Consider the following 26,239-nt stretch of genomic DNA (forward strand, 5'->3'; position numbering starts at 1 on the left):
TAATCTAATCTTATTTAATAGTTCAAACTGAACGAACAATTTACATTAGCAACATTTTAAATCATATTTATCAACTAACTACAGAACAGTTTAATCTAGGAATTCATCTGTTTTGCAAGCTCCACAATCCTTTGATCAAAAACTATAATTACAAAATATACATTTCAAATTACACTGCCATTTTCAAATGAAATATTACAGACAGGAGAAGCACAGAAGACCATTTTTTCTTCTAAGATCATGTTTTTTAAAACAACAAATTGGCTGTCTAAAATGTAAACACTATTCAATGATGTAAATAAAACAATTTGAAAACAGACAAAACCAGTTTAGTTATGTTCTTATCTTGAAATCACAGACTTTATGCTGTCAGTTATGATAAATGTCATGTACAGATAGAGTAAATTGAAGATTTGTAATACTCTGATAACCATTTGCCTTTTAATTCCTGTCACACGATTTTAACAAGATAATTATGTTTTTCTCTGATTCTACCTCAAAATGAAGAATATCTTTAGGGAGAAGAAATCGTGGTCAATTCTTCATTCCCTTCCAGAAGACACTAGACATACCACAACATTAAAATAAAATATATTATAGAATTTGCCCATAAAGAAATTGTCATTTGTTGAGATCTGTGGTCTCTTTACGAGCAGAAATTACAGAACAGTGCACCACAGCACCAAAATGATGATCATTTTTCAAGCTTATATTAAACATCAATGATGGTCTCTCAAAGTAGGTGTACAGGTTCCAATAAAGCTAGTAACCTTCCAACATTATTTATTCATGCCAAAGTGGTGCACTTCATTCCTCCTCCCCAACCACGTTGTGAGCAATTAGACGGCAATGAGCTGAAAAGGAAGGTATAGACTAGAAATTATGAAAGTGGTATTTACTTTGAACGTGTAGTGGGCATATATCTTCTTATTTTACAGGAATACAATGTATTATTCTCTTTTACACACTGATGACTGCATAAGCAGATATAGGGTGTAATAGCTTCAATTCCCAGAGCAGATACTACGTATTAGAGTGAAGTCCTGAACTGAGTTGATTGATGAACTTCAAATGTAACATAGTCACCTGGGATGCAGCTAAAAGAAAGTAATTGATAGTTCTAAATCTAGGTTATATCTTTTAAATTTCACTGCATTGCTTACCTCCTTTTGTATGCTGCTCACAACAAGCAAGTAGAGAATTTAAGTCTGTCCCCCTCTGCAGCATCTACCTCCATTTGTCTGCACATGATGATAAGGAAAGTAAGAGAGAAGTTTTATGCAGTCTCAAATCAACATAGACTCAGTACTGTACTTGCCACGTTCATGAAAGATGAATTAATGCAATTAAGCAGAAAATATGCACTCATTTTTCTTTTTTCTCTTTTTTTCTTTTGTTCTTATCTACTGCACCTTTTGCTTTCCATCCCTTGACACTCAGTATCTCATAGCCCCACTCTAACATCAACTATTCAACTCAGCAATCCATTTAGTCTTTGTTCCATTCTTTTCTCTGGACAAAACTTATGTTTTTACACAACATAGCATGTCCTAAGCTTGCTGTAATCTAGTTGTTTTCCTTCTCACACTTGTTTTTGATCTGCATTTTTGGTGCACTTTTCACTTGGCTGTATAGCTGACAAAACTGCAGAGATTAACTGATTAATATTAAAAATTTACTGAATAGAACAGATGAGAAAGAAAAGAGCCAAGAACATGAATGTGCAATTCTTAACATTTTTGCAAATTTGCCTTAAATTTGAAGAAGCAGAAACAATTGTTTGCTTCACTTTCTTTCAGTGTACGCATGACACTACGTAGCTGAAGACTGCCCGCTAAATGTTTTTCTCCACCTACACAGTCTGAAAGTCTGAAGTTTCAGAAGTAACAGGCGCCTTATGGAAGGGCATCTATGGAATACAGACTCTTCTATAGAACAGAAGATGGAAGGAACCTTCCACTAGACAGGAATTGTAGAAGAAAGAGATCAGGGAAGTACAAACACAAACCAAGAGCTGGATTTGAAGGGTTTCAGCTTTGTTAAAGTACAGCAAGTTTTATCATCCTTGTGAAGTCCTTGTAGTGAAATGAAAACAAGTCATCTTGCCATAATTCAAAACCAATAGCCTTGATGCTCCTTTATCTGTAAACTCTGCTTCTTTATGTATCAGGCTTTAGAATTCAGTGTGATTAATTAGTAGATATCCTGTGTAGCTTATCAGAAACCATGAATTTTTGCTTTTTTGCAAAACGTATTTTAGTCTATCTGTAAATCAAACTCAACAGAAAAACACCACTGAAATTGGCATACTATTGCCCCTTCATATATAAAATCAGAACCAATGTATTTTGGAATCATTGAAACATTTCTCCCTACGTGTCTCTGAGTGCCACCTGGATTAGATCAGGTCAGAGCAAAAGATAAATCATGCAACCAAGACCTTCTCACTCAAACAAGAAGCAAAATTAACAGTAGCAGTGAGACAAGAGCAAAATGATCACGTTCATATAGCTCAGCTCAAATCTAACTGAGCAATAGAGCCACTCCCTCAGATGTGATTATGAGAACCATTTGCAGCTGGGTGCTACTCTGTTAGCCTAATAATTTTCTCCTCCTTCACTCATATTCCCAGTACAAAGCTGTAAAAAATAATCTCACATTTGGGATATAATTATTTATCATTTTAATCTTGGGTTTGCATAGCTGAATAACTGTAAGTGGGCTATCAGATCCAGATGACATAACATGCACGTGTTCTCTGGAATACAAGAAAACAAGGTTGTTGCAGGATCAGCCAATATAAAGACTGTGAAGTATCAGGGATACTTTTGTAGACTGATGGATCTGTAAGTACAAAAAATACTGCATTTTCATTTGAACTGATACTGATGCACTAAGCACAGTGGAAAGGCCCTATGTGTTAGAAAAAAGCTATATCTTTTGTTCCAAAACTGGTGCTAATTCAGAGGTCTTCGCATCTAACTGAATTTTGCAAGATAATCAAAGTGCCCTAGTGCAAAATTTTCACAAAATAAAAGAAATAGGAGTTCTTTGTTCTGAATACTTAGGATTGTGATTTCTAAGATAACATTTTTGCTTTATTCATACAACTGCAGACATTGAATATAGCTGTCAGTAACATACATAGTTATTTAAAAAAATGTGATCATAAAAAATTGTATTGCAATACCTTTTTTTTCACACTGTTGTGTGTAAGAAATTGTATGGAAATAAACATTTACCAATTACTTAAAATCTGAATAAAAAGGAAGAGTTTCACAAATTAAAAAAGTCCCCAAACAGATCAACATTTTATATTATTTTCATGTAAAAGCAGTTACTTGGGCATGGTTTACTAAAACCTCTGTTGGCAAACTGCCACAGCTGAAGTCTATGGTGGAGCCAATGCTTTTATTAACAGCTATGTGTATTCTTGGATGATTCTACAAAGAATGACAGGAAAAAACACATTAGGCTGATATTTACATATGATTTACATGATTTACATATGATACTGCCACATCTTTCCAAGACCTTTTTTCTTTCTTTGATTTGGTTGAGTTTTGTTTGTTTTTCTGTTTTAGAAAATCTTTTTTGGCAATAGTCAAAGGTAATATTTGCAAGAATAATACAAATTCAAAAGGCAGTCATGAGGACCCTTGGATATCTTTTCAATGTCTACAGAATAGAAAATAAGCATAAAAAAGGAGAATATCAGGAGAAAGAGTGATTTTGTTTTCCTCTGAATTCTCAGGAATTGGAGGTATGCATGCCAAAATCAACACATGAACAAATAAGCCACAGCCTAGCAAAATTATATTTTTTAAATATACAGTTTTGATCTGCCCTTCATGTTCTTGGGCACTTAGTTACATCATATCTAACTACCTGAACTGTACATTTATGACACACTGAATGGAAATTATTTAATTGTACTTCTCCTATTTGCAGTGTAGACAAAACTGCATATCTATCACTAGTTTCTCTCAAACCATTTAAATATTTTAGTAATGCAGTGAGCTTTTTTGAGTCTGCTTAGGCCATTAATTTATTAACATTACTAAATCAATAAAATAACAAAAAAAATTTAATCTTAATAGGAAAAATAAAGTACTGCTATCTATTTAACAAATCAGAATATCCCTTTCCACACTACAGTCATTTTGCAAATTGAAGATGTACAAATAGCATTGTTATTAAATATCTATTTTCTCAGACAATAGGTATAAAAAATGTCCAGGAAAGCATTTCCTCTTTTCCCACATTCATGAGTACATTATTTGTAGACATCAGAGTTGGATAGTAAATAGCTATCACTTATCTTCTATAACATTTCTGCTGATTCTTACTTCTGTTTCATGTGGCATTCTACATGACTTCTAAACAACCAAAAATAATGGTGGATAAACTGTTATAGATAGCAATCCAGGGAACTTAATTTTCAGTATTCTTTCTTATGCAGTAAGGTAGAAAGAAGCTACTTCCCAAAAGTGTCCAAAGGTTTGAGTCATGCAGAGTACTGATGCATTAGTGAACATTTATGGTCACAATCTCATTTTTTAATGTAATTATAAAGGAAAAGCAACAACAAGTTGTGAATCACTGGCCATAATACTAACATCTGAAACAGAGATGGATTAAATTTATTTAATAATATTAGTGGCAGATAAGCAGAAAAAGAAATCCACTTAATTCACTTAAAAAAAAAAAAAGATTATCTATGCCAAAATATAAGATAGGAATTAACGTTGATATTTTAGAGTAATAAAACATCATATGTAGCAATATATCTAGAATTTAATCAATAATTCCATAGTGTTTCAGCAATATCCTTACAAGCCCATCAAAACAAGAATCCCTGAGATGTCCAGAAAAAAAAGAAACACTTGAAGTATCTTAGTTAACGTTAAGATCTGTGCACAGCTTAGAAGTTTTTAGCAACTTAGATTTCAATACATGGTAAGACTTTTTCACACATTTCTTTATGAAGTAATTTTTTGGAAACAGTTTAAAGCTTTATAAAAATAATAACTTATAAAAATGAGTTACATATTGTGCCGATTTTCTTCACAGGAACAAAAATCTCCAAGATAGTACTTATTCTTCATATGGAGGCTGAACGGAATATTACAACATCTTATTTTTCGCTGTTATTGGTCTGAGACAGGTTACAGGTCTAGACAGACCTTTCATTTGACCTATTAGCATGATTCTTTTACTCCTCGGAGTTGCCATCCTATGCTTTTGCACTTCAGGATTTGAACAGAAATGCTGCTACATCATAGAAGTAGGATCACAGCAATTAAAATTCTAGACAAGCCCTTAGAAATATATGTTCTGCATCAAAAGATCATTAGCAAGGAGAAAAGGAGAAAAAATACATTTCTCCAATCAAGCATCATATTTTGATGCTCCCAAATGGCTGAAAAAGTGGTATGGATAACCCATAACATCATTGCCCAGCAAGCACTCAAGAAATGCCATTATCCTATAACCATGTACAACATTTAGGCCATTTCAGAATAACCTGATTTAAAATATCATTTTGCAAACCACTGAACTGCAGTAGAGAACATGAGAGTTTGTGTAGAAATGATGCTGGAAGGAAATGAGAGAAGTTGGTCCATCTCTATTGTTGCTTCTGGTAAGGTACAGACAACAGAAGCAGCAGATGATCTGGAAAGAGTGCAAGAGTGGACAGAGTATGCTGTGTGAAGTACAAGATGGAAACAAGAAGTGCATGTGAGGCATGTAAAAATGTAAAAGGTTGACTTTCTGCTGCCTTGGTCTTCTATTACGTTAGTACTTTGGCGGCAAACGTATCTAGGGCACAAATTCCGTCTAAAAACTTAATACTATAAAAAGCATGTGAAATATAATGAGGAAAACAAACATAGCACAGATTATCCTGTGTCTGTCATCCCTCAAGTGGCTTTCAATGTGGGGCCCAGACTCACCAGAAATGTAAAAGGTTTTTGTAAAATTTTTCTGAGTCTTATTTCCTTTCTCTGTTAAGTACAAATGGAATACACACTAGCATCAATTCACAACAAGCTGGAAGAGAACATATTCTGTTTTAACTTGTACCATTACAGAAACCACTGTGGTTGCCACCAGGTTCTTATATCTTCCATTGGGAAATTTATTACTGGTAGAAAATGGAACAAATTTACTTTGAGTTTGGCCCAGTGTGATGGGAACTACAACTTTTCCATTACTGAACTTGAAAGTCAGTTACACTGCTTGTTAGAATGTGGAGATAGATAAACATCCTAAATATACAATTTCTTCAGCTGTCTTTCATAGATCAGAAGCTTAGTCTTTTTATATACATGCCTTCCTGCAATGTTGTCTTTCTGTGGGACTTACACACAAATGTGGTCTTTTGGTTGGCATACAGAATAAAAGGAAAACATGGGTACAGCAGTAAGTCTCAATACAAATCTGAAAACACAGTAGGATGCTGAAAGTTTGGACACTGAATGCATAGCATGCTCAATATTTGCGTACAGTTCTATTATGTGTGACTTGTTTGTTGTATCTAATTTAAACTCGAGGAGTACATGTGCCTGAATTTCTGCTTTATTTTTTATAGAGGTTATAAATACAGACTTCTGCAGTGTGCATTAGTGGCATGCTGGCTAACTGGTGAACATAGTTTGAATTATACCATAAAACTATACTTATGTAACTTCAATCAGCAGTGAAAATACACAGTAGATGTCAAACTAATGATAGCAATAGGACTAGACAAAATGTGAGGCTGAAATGTGCTAACAGTCCATTCCACCCATAGAAATCACATACAAGAGCTTTCTCTCTGGTTATTAATTTGTTTTAGAAGCTTGCTGTGGTCTTCTGGGCATCAGTTCTCTGGATGTGACTTTCATAGCACGTAGAGCATGCAAATATAAGTCAGCTTTTTTTCATAACACACAGTACTTCACCTCAAGGAAAATAAGCTGACTGATATAGCCTGAGATTGTGTTTAATTTTTTTTATCATCTCACCAGTACAGGGAAAGAAGGAATTTAATTGGGGTTGCAAAGGACAAGACACGCTTTGTTATATTATACAATTGAAACAGGAGGCACTCAGGAAATTCAGGAAGTTTTCTCATTTCATGTTTCTCCTATGCCACTGCTTTGACCATTCTGTATAAAGAAACAATAATACCATTGCTGCTTTTTAAATGTACAGTTTAATGCACTGAACTATGTATCATTAATGTAACCAGTAAGAGAGGCAGGATGTGGGATGTGGCCGAGATGATTTTCCAGGGTAACTCTTTTCTTTTTATGATTTCCTGAGTCCTCAGTTTTAAGCATTAATAATTTAATGAAGATATAAACATTTCTGCTCTCCTTACACTTTTAAAACTTTATGTGGTTTATAAAGGTGGTATATCTGAGCTTCAAACTAATTTACCTAAGAAATATTTCTGTAATCTCTAAAGCCTTGAGAGCTAGAATTCTGGATTCCAATACTGGATTTGCCATGGATCTAGTTACTGATACTGGACTGGGGCATCATTTTACATAAGTTTTCTCATATTTAAATTATGAACAAGAATCTTTTCAATTCCATTTCTCACTTTCCCTCATTTTTCAAAAACAGCTGTGAAATCTGATAAAGGCCAGCATTTAGTATGTTTGAAGGACATTTGAGTTTATATACACATTGAGATCCAGGTAATCTGAAGGTATTTAAAACCACATTTACCACACACGTTTCATTAATGAAAATGAGTGAAGTCTTGTAGTTCTTTTTATTCAGGAAAATTGTTTAGTAAATAATTCAATCAATTTAGGTAGGATGCCTCATCAACTGTCAAGTGTAATTACAGAATTTTCATGTGTTGACAGTGCACAAAGTCCTTCAAAACTTGGAGTCATTATTACTGTTGTATTAACAAAATGTGTATAATAACCTGGATATTTAATAAGAGTTTATGATATAAACCATCAGTAGATCCCCTCAATGAGAAATGATTACAGTTACTTCATCATGGAAGATGAGATCAGTAGCTGAGTAACAAATTTCAGGGCACTAAGATGATTTGATAAGAGTTTGTTCAAAAGAGAACATGTAATATAAGAAATGGTAAGAATAAAATGGTCAGATGTTGGAGAAGAATATAATTTAATACTGATATCACTAAAATGCCAACAGCCCATGGAAGTGACTTGGAAAAGAGAGAAAGTTTCTAAGTAACAAAATACTCTGATAATACATCCTATTATTCACAGCAGTCTAAACTGAATGACTGTGAAAGATGCTACCAGCATCTTTCTCTCTCCCCTTCTCTAGTGCTAAGGTATGGGGCTTCCTGGGTGATAACAGGGTGATAAGGGTATCAGCCTTATCAAAACCCATGTGCTGGGTCACCAAAGGCTCACTGAGCCAAAGTGCTTGGATGCCAGGATGTGATGATGTCATGGAACACAGAAGCACAGCAGCACAGGGAACAGTGTCTATGAAAACAAGCAACAAGACCCATGTGGGACTTGGATCAGACCTGCTACTGCTGGAAAACAAAACCAAGGATCCCCAGTGTTCAAGGACACCTTTACCATCATCAGCTTCTTCCATGGTTCGAATGAATGGCTCATAATCTCGTAACATAAATTCTGAGTCTGGGTTATATCTGTATCATGTGCTGCATGATAATAGTACTGACCTGATCTGCTTAGGTATTGAAGACATAAGCTACACAGAGTGGGTTTTGTTTTTTTGTTTGTTTGTTTTTCCTTAATTGTAAGAATAAGTTTCTAATTATACAACCCTGTGGCCAGGGATACCTGAAGGAATCCATGTGGCTCCTGTAGATTTTGGTGACAACTACTTTTTTCAGAAACATGGAAAAATACTAGATTGAGGAAAGCAGTAATTTTGTGAAAGACTTTCCTTGATCCTTAAATTAGAAAGACGTTTCATACACTCCAGCATTTTGGTGGTAACAGTGATATGTGTGGATTAGTCTTGATGTGGATAGGTAGAAAGCTGTAGGGTCTGCTAAGAGTGAACACAGCACCACAAAGGATAGAACAGAAGTCATTTGGCAATAAAACTGGCAATAACTGCAGATAGTTATACAGCAAAAGGTGAAAGCTCTGAGAAATACTTCATGTCTAATCAGCTATAAATTTTGTTATTTGAACTTCTATCCATATCCTCAATTCATGGCTCTCTCCTTTCTACTTGATAGGCAGAATGACATACCAGGGACTCCGGGACCCTTCAAATCAATTTCTATACATCTACTGATCAGAATAATTTATCTATGTCATACTTCAAGCCATTCAATCTAAGTGATACAGCTTGGCTTTAATTTTTTATTTGCTTTTCTGGAAGTGTTTTTGTTTTAAAATAATACACAGAATTCACATGTTTAGTAGAATATACACTAACATTCAAAAAGATAAAAAAGAAGGATATGACTCACTATCAGTAAAATAGTCATTCCCTCATAGTCACTCTGTTGTTTATCGTGGCATTACTGCTTGCTTTGCAGGAATGATTTCAATAATATTGACTTAATTTGTATAAATCTGCATTTTTGCACATCCTTGAACAGCTTGAGCATTTTTCTTCTGAACACTAGAAGAGCTGTCAGCCTCATTTACTTTCCACTGAAAGCACCAGACTTCTACAGTGAAGTTCAGGAAAAAAATGAACAGAATCTTATTTAAAATGTTTCTGTGGATATAAACAAATTGTACATATTTGAAGTTTCAAATATCAGGTATTTGTTTCCCTGACAGAAGAATCTGAGAACATACTTCTGAGGATACAAGCGCACATACAAAAAAAAGTCTTCTAATTATGGGAACTGCAGATGCTGCCTCCAGTAGAAAACTCAAAACAGGAGGAGTAGAGAAAACGCAAAGTCATTCCTGCCTACAGACTGCTCAAGGTACCTTTTGTTTCATTTAACAGAATGTCAAAATGTTTGAGGCTGGTTGGGACCTCTGGTCCAACTTTGGCTCAAGCAGGGCCACACAGAACATGTTGTCCAGGAGGCTTTTCAAGATCTCCAAGGAGGGAGACTCCATAACCTCTCATAGCAACTTTTTGATTCATAAATATCTGATGCTGAACAACAGCGTTAAGTCTCCTAATGAATGTGAATATTACCAATGTCTCTTAGCTTCAATTAATCTACACTGAAGAGCAGCACAGTACTCACCACAGCATAAACTAAACAATGTCTAATGTCATCTGTTCATAAACAATATGAAACATTTTCCCTATTAAGAAATGTCTTCTGAATTATGCAGTCAGAGAATGGATACTTATTAAAGGAACTTACCATTAAATACTACAAAATATTTCAGCATAGATAGTTTTAACAGAAAACAGAGGCACATGGTCGTAAGTTGGACCAGGAAGATTTGTACTGAGAAACAAAAAAATAATCTCTGTGCCACAATGACAGAAGCACTTTGTGCTGGAAAAAGCATTTGTAGCAAAATAATGCATGAAAATGAGGAGGAAGTAACAGATATGAAGTTACCATACTATTTTTACTGATTAAAAATGCCTTTCCAGCTAATCTGAAGGATTACTCCTTAGAGTCTATTAAAAAAAAACAGGTGAAGGTGAATACATTTTCAGTATATTACAGTAAACTTTATCCTGCCTTCTGTACCAGCAACATTCTTTCAATTGCAAACTGAAAATCAAAGATGCTTTTCCAAATGATCCAGCACGATTTGTTTTTGCTGACATTTATAATAAACATTAAGCCCATCTTTAAGAGTGAAATCAATCATTACTGTTTTACAGTATTTTTATGAAGAAAACACAGAACAGATAAGTAGTAATACTACTTTTTATTATTTTTCATTTTTTAACTCTATTTTCTTTTTCTCCAGTTACTCTAGTCAATTTCCTCAGGCCCCTCTGTAAAGAAGGGCTACAAGAGACATGCCAAGTGTGGGGGCAACAAGCAAAGCCTGAGGAAGCTTCTTCTTTATTCTACTCTTTCCAGCTACAAACATTACCCCCAAACCTGTCATGTTGTAGCTGAAGAAAAAGCAGTAGAAAATTTCACATTTTTTCTAATAAATATATTATATATTAAAAATAAATAAATATATATATATAAATTAAATACTGCCAATTAAAGCATAACCACCACTTGTTAAGTACCTGACAGAACTTCCAAGCATGTGATAATCAAAGTCAGACTATATCAAAATGTAATACGAAATTTAAAACAATGAGTAGATCTTACTGTACGTGCTATGTATTGAATATATCTTTCTTTTGTTATATTCTGTAGGCTTCCTAGAACAAAATTTGACATTTGGGGTATGAATTTCACTGGAATAAAAATGAGAGGGTATGAACTATATTTTCAGGTAAACTCCTTTTGTTCACTCAATAAGTACTGGTAGGATCCATAGCTCTTGTATTAAGTCTCCTGCTGAATGCCCTCCCCTGACAGAATTTGATGCCAAAGTGCTGACTACTGGAAAAATCTATTAACTGGCAGGCTATCATTAAACTTTCCTGCTGATATCTTCAATCAGGAAACATTTACTGGAACAAGATCTGGAACTTGGGCATTTCATACCCCCGGTGAGAGTGTGAACTATCAAGAAAACAACACTTCAGTAGAATATAATGTCAGTCTAAGCAAACTTGCTTCCAGAAGAAAGCTTGGAAGCACACATTCATTTAGTTTGTCTTCATTCATCCGTGGCTCTGACAAGTTAATATAAAGAAATAAGCACTGGGATAAGCAAAACTATAAACAAGTTCAGGCTGAAGTCAGCAAAAAAGAAATCCTCTGGAAAGCATCAAAGTATTTTATTTATTTTATTTCCATTTTTTCAAAGAGAAAAGGCTATGTGTTTTTGAAAAGTCATTATATGGGCTCCTCTAAAACACCCAATCTAAAATTGATAATTTGAGATTATTTTTCAGTTCATTTAAAATTTTAAGATTGCTTTTTCTGCGTAGGATGCTTCCTTTGAACTAATATTCTGTGTCATGTTGTGCTTTACATATTTTTGCAACTACGGAATAGTTCAAGTGAAGTCATGTTCATCTAATGAAGATGATTTCAGCAAATGAGACAATGTGTATTGCAATACAATACAATTCAGTTCTGTAGTTGTTTTGTGTGTGTGTGTATGTCAAATGTCATTTTTACTGCAATACAGTCAGGTTATTTTCTTCAGCAGTTTTATATCAAGTACTGCAAGCCATCTGGGGAAGCCAAAGACAGAGTCCTTCTCCATATCCATTCCATCTTTCCTTAGCCTTTCTTGACCATTACTTCACAGCCTCATCTGATATGCGATACTGCTCCACTGCCATTTTATCTGCTCATCTGCTGATTGCTTTCCTGACACTTTGCCCTCCTGTAATACTTGCTCTGATTGTCATCCAATCTCTTACTGAAATAGACTATGAGTTTTCATTTCCGTCACTCAGATGTGTGTTTTGAATGCTTTCTGCACACCAGCTCTTAAAGTATCTACCCACTAGCAGTTTCAAGCACTGGCTATTACAGGGGCATAGGCTTAAAAACAAAGATGATTATCTGAGCACAGTCTTTTTTTCAGTCATGTAAGCTGTGGACCAAAGTAAGAACATGTTTTTGGTAGAGCCTGTTCATATGGATCCTATACTGACTTTACAGCCAAATCACAATAAATAAATAAACTGGAGGGTTGCATTTTAAAAAGAATATGAATTCTTAATGCTAGGCAAATACCACACGCAAATTGTGGTGAGTTTTCATTTAAATCTGCAATTAATTGATTTTGAAGTGTTCATATCATTTTTTCTTTCTGAAAGTGTTAATGTGAATAGATTCGGATAAATTAATTTCATAGTATGCAGAATTGTGAGAAGTGTTGCAAATTATCAAGTTGCAATATTTATATTTTGCTTACTTGAACGAACATACAGTCGAAGAAATAAAAACTCTGACAATGACTGATTCAATCAAGCAAAAACCAGCAAATTCCTGAAAAATTATAAAAAACCTGCTCATGTCTTCAGACATACTATTATTAGGCTCTAGTACATCTAATTGCAATAAACAACAAAATATGTAAAAACTGCACAGAAAATGTTTTTCTTTAAAACTTACTTTAAAAACCCTTACCTAAAACTGGGCCACGCAGAAAATCAGATGGTCTCTTCTCTGAAATCTGTTAATAAAATAAAGAAATGAAAATGAATGAGCACAGAGGAAGCTGAGGTGCACCTTAGATCTTCCAAATGCTGAATAAATGCACTCAGAGACATTTTGAAAAGGTGATAAGGCAATTAAATGCAATGAGTAGATTGTTGTGGAGTACTTACTACCTCTAGCAATGGGACTGCTGTAAGTTTTTTGTTTACTTTTTGTTTCAATGGCAGTAAAGAGAAAACCTATTATTCACATCTCAAGTATCGCTCAGTAACTAAATATATTGAGTACATGCTGTAAATCAATATAGTAAAGCAATGCAAACTGCATACATTAATTGAACGAATGTCTTATTCTGCACCCACTAAGTGGTAAAAAAATATTTTAATTACTGTGAAATCTAATTGCAGTTTATAAGTTATGCCATCTTACCTAATGATTTCTTTTCAAATGTGAACAAAACCTGGGTGATATCAAATAGCTGTTCTTCACTTTTTGGAACATTTGCCCATTGGTGTTGCAAGGCAGACATGGGCATTATGCATGTGGCTGGGGTTAGGTTTTAGCAATCTCATTAACACACAGGAGCATCCTGATGTGTTAAGATCACTGTCACAATGTGCAGCTGAGTGCATTTCCCCTGTTTATTGGCATATAAGGAGCAATACTGCCTGTTGGGCTGGATTTCTTGCTGCAGTGCTCAATAAGTACTTGAAAGAAAAGATAGATCTCATCTCTATGACACTGCTCAATCCAGCTTTGGAGATTTTCATTTCTTTTCATTTCTTAATGAAATGTCTCCTTCTTAAACACAAAATGGTGACATTATCAGTTCCCAAAAGCTGCCCATAGGTTTACTTTTCTTACTGTTTAGAAATTAATATCTTGCAGAAATTAATGCAACAGCTAATTCTTCCATTCTGGAACATCTGAATGATGATCTGCTTCCTGTCTAAACATATTTTTTAATATATGGTTGCATTCTATCCCTTTCAGAATCACAGAAACTTTTTGTTTCCAAATGAAGTATTCTTGGAAAAAAAACATGCTTATCTTTATGTGAAAATCAATTTATTACTAAACTAAATATCATCTGAAGTTCTGTTTTTGCCGCAATGGGTCATCACAATCTTTTTATTTTTATTATTTTGGAACGCATTGTTTCAGAACAGTCAGTAAGGCAAGTACATATGATCATTAGAACAAGTTAAGATTCCCTCTTTTTAAAATGTTTTTACTAAGCATACTCCTAATGAAATATGGTATAATTTCTGTATTCTATAATTTCTGTATTCCATAATTTCTTCCAAAATTAACTTTCTACCACTCTATATTCAGTTCTGCTTCTTCATGAAAATGAAATTCTAGAAAAACAAATAGAAAGGACTGTTATAAATGAAAGTAGACAATAAGATTTATATTTCACTCAATGGAAGAAGCAGAATATAAAATATCCTGTAAAGTGTACTGCAGAGAATGATTCTTGATAAAAGATCAATCCTGCTTCCTCAAATCCAAAGAAATATTATTTTATTTTGTATTAAATACATTTCACTTGATTAATGGAAAGATGAAGAAAAACAGTAAGACAATAGTATTTGCCCTGGAAATCTGTATTTTGGATCCTCACTTTAGTACTGTCAAGAAAAAAATCCCTACAATTTATGCTCCCAGTTTCTCAAAATTAGTCTCACTGATTTTACAGCTTCCACCCATTTGTTCTATGAACATCTCCAGAAATGGAGAACAGAGAAGAAAATTATTTCTGATTTTAGCCATACTTTCACTGAAGATTGTCATGCTGAGAGCATAACTGCTATAGGCAGCAAATGTCTAACAAAGATATTGAAGAGCACCAGTTCCAAGACCGACCCTTGGAGGAAATCACTTGTAATCAGCCTTCACCCAGATATAGAACTCTTTGGCTGCAACTAGCCAACCAGTTCATCTTTCAAATCCATATCTTTCCAATTTAGAGAAAAGAATGTGGTGAGGACCATATAAAATATAAGGATTATAAACTGCAAAGCTTGATGAGTCGTTAGGAAGATTTAAATTGTATCGCTAGCCTAAGTCTCTCATGGCCATTCCTCATAGAGATGCTCATAATTTCCCACAGAGACCAGCAAAGAAAAGAAAATCTGGCATTAATACAATTTCTAGGAAAAACCTGCACTCACTGAAACAGTTTGGAGTTTTATAATATGAGCCAAGTCACTGTAACAAACAAACACATGCTTCATAATGAATAAGAAATATGTAATTCTGGAACTGATACTACATACTATCTATGGAATAGAAAAAACCTTTCAGGAAGAAAGAAAAGCTTTTCAGGTGAAGCTGGATCAGGCCCTGGGCAAGCTGTTCTACCTGTAGATGTCCCTGTCCATTGCAGAGGAGTTGGACTAGATGACTTTCAAAGGTCCCTTCCAAATCTAAGCAGTCTGTAATTCTATGATTCTATGATTCAATTATTGGAAATGGACTGTCTATAAAGTAGGAAACTGACAGATTAAACAAGAGAGTCATTCCATACAGAATATCTGATTTCATTCTTCTGTGACATATGCTTCAAGTAGTTAAGCAAACAGTGTAAAAACAATTAAGGAACTCATTTAACCAAATACAATTAGACACTTGAAATTAGACTAACAGTTTAAATATTAGAATATCTGAATGGAAGTTACATCTAAAGATCTAGCATTAAGAAACCAAATTCAAAGTGCAGCATATCTTGACCAGTTACTGTATTTTTCCATTGTTAAAAAAACATGTAACCACTAGCTATTATTACACAGACATATATGTACATTCAAATATGAGAACGAACAAGGGCTCTTCTACAGTTCTTTCAAATAGTAAGATTTTTACCTTCAAATAAATAAAATTCTAACCATTTATTTTTTCAAGGATGAGGACGTTGCTGTATCAAAACTGGAGTAATCCACTGGCATGGGATTTTTTTCCCCAAATTTCACATTAAAATTAGTTAGATGGTCTTTTCCATAAAAATAAATAGAATGATAGTGCAAAAAATAGGATCCTGGTTTTGCCAACAAAAAAAGGAAAAGATGCATAAAATGTACTTATTTTTACATGATTCTTTAAAATGTGCATACTTGAATTAGGCAATTATATTAAAACGGATGCCATATTTTGAACTTAGAGTCAAAATACTAAAGGTATTTTGTATGATTTACAGTTATGAACTTAGATTCAATGAAATATTCAGCAATACCCTTTCCCAGTTTGACTTAGTAAAGATGGAAAGATGACTGTGTATACACCAGAAAAGGGAATGAGATGAGAGGAAAATTACTTGCATTATTATATTTTCTGTGATATCCTGGACTTCTTTATTGATTTGGATTATTTATTTTTGTTAAGAAAATAACACAAGGGGAAAACTTCTATTTGAGAACTATGTCCAAACACGGGATAAATTTCTTCCCATGCCCTACGTTATTTCTGAAATAGTCTATAACCGTCTACATTATTGCCATTGTCCTGTACTTATCACTGCTTTTAACTGAAATTGTCATGAGAACATGAGTTTCACAGGAATGTAATATATGCTAGTAATCAATTTATAATTTTATATATACTCCTGCCTGTGATGCAACTGTTTTATTTTATACTCACAGTGACATCATCTATTTCAAACTAGACTTCTTTCCAAACACCACAGATATCAGTAAGTATTTAGCAATCAAATGAAATGACCATGCATGCCATCATTCCAAACTCCTTGACTCAAATACAGAAATATATTAAATAACTGGAAATCTCATACTCAGGAAAGAAAATCAAAGTCCTGAAAGTAGCAGTTTTTCTTCCTTAGTTAAAATGTTCTCTTCGCTTGCTTACAATAATGAGCACAATAATTTTTGAAGTGCCATATTGTATTCTTTAAGAACACAATGCTGCTGTATTTTTTCTCCAGCTTGGTACATGCTGCAGAGAGAGTGGCAATAATGCACGTCTATGAAGTGTTTTTTCAATTTATTATAAGTGTGAAAAAAGGTATGAACGTTGTCCTTGAATAATACTTTCCCTGAAATCAGCAGAAACGTTAGCAAATATACTACATTGCACAAAAGTATATTTTCTGGTATTGCTCCCATGCAGAAAAATGTCTCTACCATGTCACCAGTGAAGAAATCTTCTTTCTCAGGACCTTGCACTATATCTTACTCTTACTTCCCAAGTAGTAGATGAATTTGCAGTGGCCAAGCTGTGACTTCTGCCACAAATACTTCTCAAGGACATAAACCATTTGGTGGGAAAGATTTCCTTCATCCTTTCTCTGTCATATTCTGTCATTTCTACTGTTTGACATACTTAGAGTAATATCACAGAATAATAGAATCCTTAGAGGTGGAAGGGACCTTGAAATGTCATCTAGTCCAACTCTCCTGCAACAGGGACATCACAGCTAGATCAGGTAGCTCAGGACCTGATCCAGCTTTGCCTTGAAAGTCTCCAGGGATGTGGCATCAACCGCATCTCTGGGTAACCTGTTCCAGTGCCTCACCACTCACTGTAAAAAGACTTTTTCCTTATATCCAACCTAAATCTACCCTCTTTGAGCTTGAAGCCATCTCCCTTGTTCTATCACCACAGACCCTGCTAAAAAAGTCTGTCCCCTTCTTTCCTGTAGCTCCCCTTTAGATACTGAAAGGCCGCTATCAGGTCACCTTCCAGCCTTCTCTTCTCCAGGCTGAAGAGCCCCAGCTCTCTCAGCCTGTTCTAATAGGAGAGGTGTTCCATCCCTTGGATCATTTTTGTGGCCCTTCTCTGGACACACTCAAACAGGTCCATGTCTCTCCACTACTGAGGACTCTACATCTGGATGTAGTACTCCAGATGAGGCCTCATCAGCGCAGAGTAGAGGGGCAGGGTCACCCCCCTCAATCTGCTGTCCACACATCTCTTGATGCAGCCTAGAATAAGTCGGCTTTCTGAGCTGTGAGGGCACATTGCTCATGTCCAGCTTGCCATCCACCAGTACCCCTAGGTGTTCAGCAGAGCTGCGAACACTCTTTGACTCTTTTTTTTTACAAATTAATCACAGTAAGACATATAAAAGCTTATTTTAAAATATTTTGGTTAAAATGAGATGAAGTTGGATGAAAGCAAGCAATATCAATATCCATGGATCAACAAATTACAGGTTGTCTCTTGAGATAATCTCACTGGGCTCAAATTCATTACCCTTACTCACAATGAATAATTGCACAGATTTAATTTCTCAACAAGCTACATACAAAGTAGGGTATTAAATGCCACTAATGAATGTAGAATCAGACCCGCTGACAGAAACCAGAATGCAATCGCTGCTGAATGTATGATTTGCTGAAACACGCCCTATACCTGTATCCTTAATATGCAATCTCCATTCATAAACTTGATTTTTATTTGTAGTCACTTCCTAAACCTTACTTGCATACCATCTACTCATCTTATTTACTTTGTGAATAATGTATGTTTCTTAAACCCACTTAAAACTGAATTCATTGTGAGATGAAGTGAAACACACATGAGCATTATATTTATGTCTGTTATTATGAAAATGCAGTTATCATTTTACATGAAAAGTCTCTTGAGTTTTTGATGACACAACAGATTCTTAGTTTTGATTCATTATGTCAACAATAACTAAAAATCAACAATTTCAGTAGTTTGAAACATTTTATATCAGAAGAGATTTTAACACAAATATTAAAAATATGGGATTTTTTTTAGAAGTGATAATAAGCTCTTATGAGAATTGTGTCTAAACTAGCAGGCTTTATCAAGAAGAATATAGAAACATCACCTAATTATGCTGAGAAGAAATAAGGATAGGTAAAGCATAGCTGTAATTGAAACTGGCAAGACAAGAAGGACCTCTGTCTGCACATTAGTAGCCAAAGATAGATGACGGAAAATATATTTCTACAGCAAGGGAAACTTATAACACAGAAATAGGAAAGGAAGTTGGCAGCTTCTTTTTTTCTCTCTTTATTAGTAAGGTTGTCCTCAAGCCTACCAGATCTCTGAGCCATAAGGTAGAATCTGGTATAAGGAAGTATAGCATAAAGAAATAGGGACCTCTTGAGCAAATTGGCCTTGCACATACCCATGAGACTATGGGGTTGTATCCAAGATGGTTGCAAGTTTCAATGATACCACTGTCCGGTCACGCTCTATCATCCTTAGAAGTTCACGGTGATTGGGGATGGTTCCTTAGGAATAGGAATAGCCAAACATACCTATCTTCAGTAGGATCAAGAAGAAGGACCTATGGATCTATTTGGTAGTCAGCATGGCCCTAATCTCCTGGGAAAGAGATATATCAACTTCTCTTGGAAATCATATCCAAAGACAAGGAGGACAAGAAGGGTGATTGGGAATAGTCAGCGTGAAATTTCTAAGAGTAAAGTGTGCTTGATAAGTCTGATTCACTTTCATGATTAGATGACATGCATGAGTAGAGAGAAGTGAAAACTCTTTACTTTGACTTTAGCAAGGTCTTTGACACAGGTGATACTTGAAGCCTTTAGGTGCACATGGGAAGTCTGTAAACCTGGACAGAGGCTTGGTATTACATATGGGAAGAAATACAGTTTTAAAATTACGTGGTTTTAGTGGTAACAATTAATTTGTCTTGGAGCTGTAAAGATGATGGTTGTTCCTGAGGTGGTGGAACAGCTAGTTTCTTTTAACAGTGAAATAACAGTCAGTGACTGAAACAAAAACAAACCAACCAACCAAACAAACAAACAAAAAATTAAACCAGTTAAACTAAACAGTGAAATATTTCCATAAAGCTTTCTCCAAGCCAAAATTGTCCCCTACTCCATCCCCAAAATAATTTTTTTAATCAAGGTCCTAAATCTGAGGCACTCTCCACTTCTTCCCCCCACTCCTTTACTCCCCCCAGGCTAGTTTTTCACTGGCTTTAAATATGATGTTCTCTGCATTTATTTATTTATTTATAACTATTAAAGTTACAAGCTGGTGTTGCTATGTCTGAAATCCACAGCCACTGGATGTGATTGAGTTTACACTGATGTTACTAAAACAATTTACTTTTTTATGGTGATAGATTTTTGTTTACAGTTCAAGGGGGAAAATATCATTTGATTTGCAGGGTTTGAGGAAATGATTTATGTAGCATTTTCTGACTACTGCAATCAAAACTGAAGAACTTATATTACACTCTGTGCACAGTGATCTAAGATCTCATTTATAAACCTAATATAACATATAACAGAATACTGGACAATCAATCAAGAAATGGAGACACTGATGACTAAATTATACAAAATGTGAAAGATTCATGACTGAACTGCTGAAGCTGGATTTCTTGGGTACTGTAAATATCAGAGAATTCAACCTATTTTAATTCAAGTTCATAAATTCAGTTTACAAGCATAGTGTAAAGAAGAAAAGAGAAATAAAACCACCATGAGTAAAACATTTCTCTCCTAAGAAATGTCTTCCCAGTTTCATATTTTATCCAATAATGTACTCCAAGATATAAATATAGTATACAAGTGAAACTAAATATATTTTAATAGGAACCATTTTCCATTTGCATCAGGAAATTAAAAATTGTTTCCAAGTTACAATGCTGAATTTCAGCACTGTCTTCTTGTACAACAGGGGGAAATCAGAAGTCAAATTCTACCTGATTACTGTTTCTTACAACTTGTGAATCCAAGCAATTCTGAGTAGAAGATCTGATAAATCTCAAATTAATTGAGAGACACTACTAAAACTAATTTTGATTGCATGAATTATGAAAATAAATTTATTTATGTAGTGGACAAATGAGGAATACTGCATTGTTTCTGTGCAATGTAATGTGGCCTTTGGATAGGGCAAAGGCCTGGAAAACGAGGGATTCAAGAGCTGTGTTTGCCAAAACTGAATAGTGATGCACCGTTGTCACTAGGAACAGATTATTCATTTTTCTTCCATTTTCATTTTCCAGAAGATCATTCTGTGAAGCGAGTGCTATTGCTTTCTATGTGCTGGCACAGGAAGGCTTCACGTTCAGACAGAGCCCTTATGTGTTTCTATAATACAAAGAATGAGTAAAAATTTGTGACATTTTCAAGTACAGCTGAACCACAGAACATTTATATTAAATCTTTACTGGAAGCTCTGTCTAAGTGTGCTTTAGGAAATGTCGTTGAGTTTTAATGGGTTATCACATAGACCTATCTTGACCTCTGTCTTGGAGAAAAGTATAGGAATGGATCTCCTTTTCTCCTGCATTGGCTCGTGGAGGAATAACTTTTTAACATCAGCTATTGGCATACTTTGGCAACCTTCTACACATTATGGATGGAATACATTTTCCAGTGCATTATCAACAGTTCTCAGCATAACTCAAAAAGTATCCCTTGACACCTTCACAAATATTTTGCATTCACATATTTTGAATCAGAATTATGTTTTGTCATTTGACTATACACATCCTCATTGTTTACTGATAAAATTAATATTAGATAATATATTTTCATGTGTTTAAGGATATATTAGTTGAAAATATACAGCCTTTCCTAAATGGAAAAGAAATGTTAAATGTTATACCACTTAGATGTACAACATTTTGTTTGATTGGTTGTTCTGCTTTTTTTTTTTTTCTTTTCTTTTTTGTTTCTCTAGTTATCTACTAAATACCATAGTTTTTTTTGTTGTTTCTTTGGCAGTTCTCTAACAACATGGGCATCTTAGCTGGATATCAGGAAAAACTTATTTACAGAAAGGGTTGTTAAGCACTGGAATAGGATCCCCAGGGATGTGGTTGAGTCACCATCCCTGATTGTGTTTGAAAACCATTTGGATGTGGTGCTCAGGGACATGATTTAGCAGAGGCTTGTTAGAGTTAGGGTAGTATGGTTTTGTTGTGGTTGGACTTGACAATCTCTAAGGTCTTTTCCAGCCTGAGCCATTCTATGATTCCATGATTCTACAATTCCATGCATTGCTCTGCCATGCCCCATTATTCTAAAAAACAAATAAGAAATTGTAACCACAATGTAAATGATAACAATTTAATATATTTGCTAAAGCCATAGATACGATCTTATACAGGATAATAGTAGTATTTTAGTGTGCTTAATAGAGAGTGCAAAATTTGGCACTATCAGTGAGAATTTGTTTTCAGAGTTCATGTATAAAATGTTTTTCATTTTCAAGTTACTTATGTGTGATGCTTGAATTGACTAAGTTCTAGGAAGAAGGACACTCTACCATTAATAAAAAAACAATACTCTTGTAAGTATAAATTTATAATATCTCATCCAAAAATTAGTTAGATACTTCAGTTTGTTTACTTGTTTCAAAAACACAGAAATACTAACATATTGCTCTTACTGGTTTTGGAAAAGATTTAGTGATTTCTGATGACATTTCTGTACAGTGAGTAATAGATCCTGCAGCTGTTTCCTCTCAAGTTAAATACAAAATATTTATATTCCTCAATTCTTTCCAAACAATATTCCCACTCATTCATATACAAAATTGATTTCAAGTTACATATAGAAAGAAAATTTGAAACTTCCTGAATCAAGACTACATGCAAGCATTTGATAGAGGCATCCATAGAACACTGTGATTACAAAGCAACATTCTGAATATACTTCAGGCTTACTACTCCTCCAGAAATGTCATATACTTGCTGTGTTTTCTTCATAACAGATGACTGTGCTTCCTTTATCTATGACAAAAGCTGACACTGAATGTCAAATACGAATGTGAACACGGTTGCTAAAATACATTTGACATGCATTAAAGCATAGTGCAAAGCCGTGCTACAATGTCAACTCTCTTCTGAAAAAAGAAATAAGCACTGAGCCAATGTTTCTTTCACCAAGACATGCAAATCCTAATGCAAAGTTTCCAGATTATTAACTAGAGGAGATAGAGCTTCACTTTTTTCTTTGGAGTTTTCTCAGCATAATTCTTACATGTGGAAAGTTAATTATTTCATTTTTATTTCTCAGCATCAAACATGCTAAGATAGTCACGTTCATCAAGTGTAGTGTGTAATAGGTCCTCTGTACAGATTGATAGAAGCAACATTATAATCAGCTACCTAAACATACAATTGCACTCTATTATCTGCAGCCGTGTTGTAGGAATCTTCTTAATGCTGTATATTAACATTTGAGTTTTAAACCATTTTTAACAAAGAAAAAGAAATACTGCTTTAAGTATAACCTGAGTTCAGCTTTAAACTTTACCTATTTACTTTTTTTTGTTGTTGTTTTTACTAAAGTAGAAAGTCAAATGTTTTAAAAGCACTTTGTAGCTTTTAACTTAAAGAGATATTTTTAAAGCAGAAAACCATATCTAACCATGTTTTGAATCCTGCAATGGATGCTGAGAGAATATAAGGCCCTCTCACCAGATGTCAAAGATAATGATGGTATCTCTGAGATAGAAAACAAATCCTACAAGACATCAAAAAAGAAGAAAAAAAGGAAAACAGTGTTTTCACAAATCATATATACTGGGACATACCTCACCAAATCACTCAACTTTTAACTCAAGTTAAGGAGAAGAACATTAGAGAATTCTATAATAAATGCACATAAACATTTGTGGTATTTAAAAGGCAGCAGCACCAAACTTGAAAATAAAGTTATGTCTTAACATATAACAAACTTAACAATGTCTCTATTAAAAACACCAGTCACTGAGTGTGAGATCTTTAAATGGTATAGTTTATAAATAGTATACTTTACACCATTTAATTCCAAACACTGAATTCTCATTTTTTCATAGAATTTGTAAGAATAATGGCCAAAGTAAAAAATCATTGCACAAAAATGCCTTGACACTTGTTTGTATAGGAAGGCATTAAAACCAGCTTCTGTTTAAATTAACTAACTTCTGGATGTATTCAGATACATCCTGTGAAATGAATTTTATTACTAGTATCTTGTTAAGATTCACCATTTATTTATCTATACTCTGGAAGAAAAAAAATATATCAAATATACTGCTTCAGCCAGGGTATCAAAGAAAGGTCCACTTTTTCAGTATATCCAAGTTCTCTGCCTGTAAAACATCTAAGAGTATTTTTCTAAGTGTAGATTCCTCCCTACTGACCTTTCTCATCAAGTAGGTATGCCAAAAGTGTAAACACTGAAGAACACAATCAAAAAGATTCACAAAAATCTTGTACAAAGAATAGCAAGCAATGAAAAATGGTCTAATGGATAAATACGGGAATCGTAGTCAGATACAAATTCTCTTCTGGATTATAAACAGTCACATCTTCCTTTTGTGTTTGTTTGCTTTAAATACAATGGATGTTTCTAGAGAAAGTATAGCTAAGGTTTTAAACATGAACACAAAACTAACTAAGGAAACTCATCTCCGCTTCTTTGCACTGAAGAATAGGCTCTGTTAAGGTATTAGTTCTTTTTATGAGAGTGAGCCACAGTTAATTTTTGTGACTTTAAAAATAGGAAATTACATTCCAACATAGCACAGTCCTTTTAAAAATCAAATTTTAAATTACTTCTTTTCTTTGAAGCCCACAGTAAAGTGCATATTGAAGTATGACACTAGAAGGTGGTGTTATCACATGTGACAACTGAGGGCAGTGGCATAATTTACATTGCTTTACGAATTATTTCAGTCTATTGATTTATTTCCAGGTAAACACAAGGCACTGATGAACCAGCTTGAACTAATTTCAGATTCATATTTGTCCATAGAAAACTTCAACATGTGTCAGAATCTCTCAACATCAAATGGCGCCAACATTGTAATAAAAACATTGTAAAAAAATCTTGTACAAAGAATAGCAAGCAATGTCTTGATTTTCCCTTTCCTGAACTGGAGAACATCTTAGGCACTGCAGTACATATTTACTGGAATATGTATTATGTTTGATGATATTTTCACTGAAATATGATACATGACACAAAAGACCATGGTACAATTATTTATGTCTCCATTTGTAATGACATATGCTTTATCCTCATGAAGCATGCTCTTTATGAAATACATTTTTTGCATAAAAAGGATGGCCTCTGCTTTTACTTTTCTCCTGCAACATATATAGCGACATGGCAAACAACATTCACAAACCATGTTTGGAAATCTGTCTAAAAATTATCTTCTCATACCAAAATATTGACTGAAACTTTAGCCTGTTATTGTGGAGAAAGAATGTTATCTTCTTCCTACTGCACGTTCCATAAACTTTACTGCTATAAAACTAAGAGCAGTCATGGCTAATAAGAAATGAATTCTAGAAACTTTGTTAAGGCATCTTTCTTTCTTGGAACATTCAGGCCACTAATCTAAATCCTAGATTAATTCAAATATGTTAATCCATCAGCTTAAAAGCAGAAAAGCATCAGCAGAAAAGAAAGGATTGACAAACCCTTACTTTAAGTCTCATGGAAAATACTTTCCTATACATCTGGAAGCATGGAGTAGTGCAACTGGTTACAGGATCATGGTAGGTGCGTCAGCCAAGTAGAGTATTGTACTGTCAAATCAGATTTCTGTTCTCTGAACTGGAAGCTGTTCCCTGTACTACTAGATATCTGAAAACAAATTTCTTAGCCCCTTTGAGTCAAAAATAGTAACATGACTTCCTCCATTCCACATACTGTGGAAATTTTCTTGCTCACAGTACTTTTCTTCAGTAAAGAAGACGTCTCTAGGCAATCTCATGGTACATTAATTATTTAGTGGATAAATAATTAATCAAAAGATTGGAAAGATATGACAGGATAAAATGATTTATTTTCTCAAGACAGGGAGGCTACCAGTAGCATCCCACAGAGATCTCTGAGGGAACATGTGTTTTTCAACATATTCTCAAAAGGGTTGAATAAGGTGATAAGATTTAGTATTGATGCTAAGCTGCTAAAGGTAGAATGGGACTAAAGGAATAACTACACAAGTGCTTTCTAATACTGGCAGATGAAACTCATTGTAGATAAATGTAAAATGCTGTACGTTGAATAGGGGAAATCAATCCTAAGCTTACTGGCAAACTGATGAACTCGCAACTGACTTAGTGCTCATATGAAATCTCGGAAGTGTCATAGATTAAAAAAA

The 26,239-nt window shown here is 34.3% G+C and overlaps 1 long non-coding RNA gene across 1 annotated transcript in view; it reads right to left on the reverse strand.

The window, feature by feature from the left end:
- LOC116216441 overlaps nucleotides 1-26,239 on the reverse strand; it is a 114,026-nt gene continuing 87,787 nt past the window's right edge. Inside the window, exons 3-5 of the long non-coding RNA XR_004159176.1 lie at nucleotides 13,127-13,172; nucleotides 1,164-1,241; nucleotides 1-854 (exon numbers count right to left, since the gene is read on the reverse strand). This is a non-coding gene — a long non-coding RNA (uncharacterized LOC116216441). The remainder of the gene's footprint in view (nucleotides 855-1,163; nucleotides 1,242-13,126; nucleotides 13,173-26,239) is intronic.

Source organism: Meleagris gallopavo, chromosome 3 (assembly GCF_000146605.3).
Source record: "Meleagris gallopavo isolate NT-WF06-2002-E0010 breed Aviagen turkey brand Nicholas breeding stock chromosome 3, Turkey_5.1, whole genome shotgun sequence".
Classification (NCBI taxonomy): Eukaryota; Metazoa; Chordata; class Aves; order Galliformes; family Phasianidae; genus Meleagris; species Meleagris gallopavo.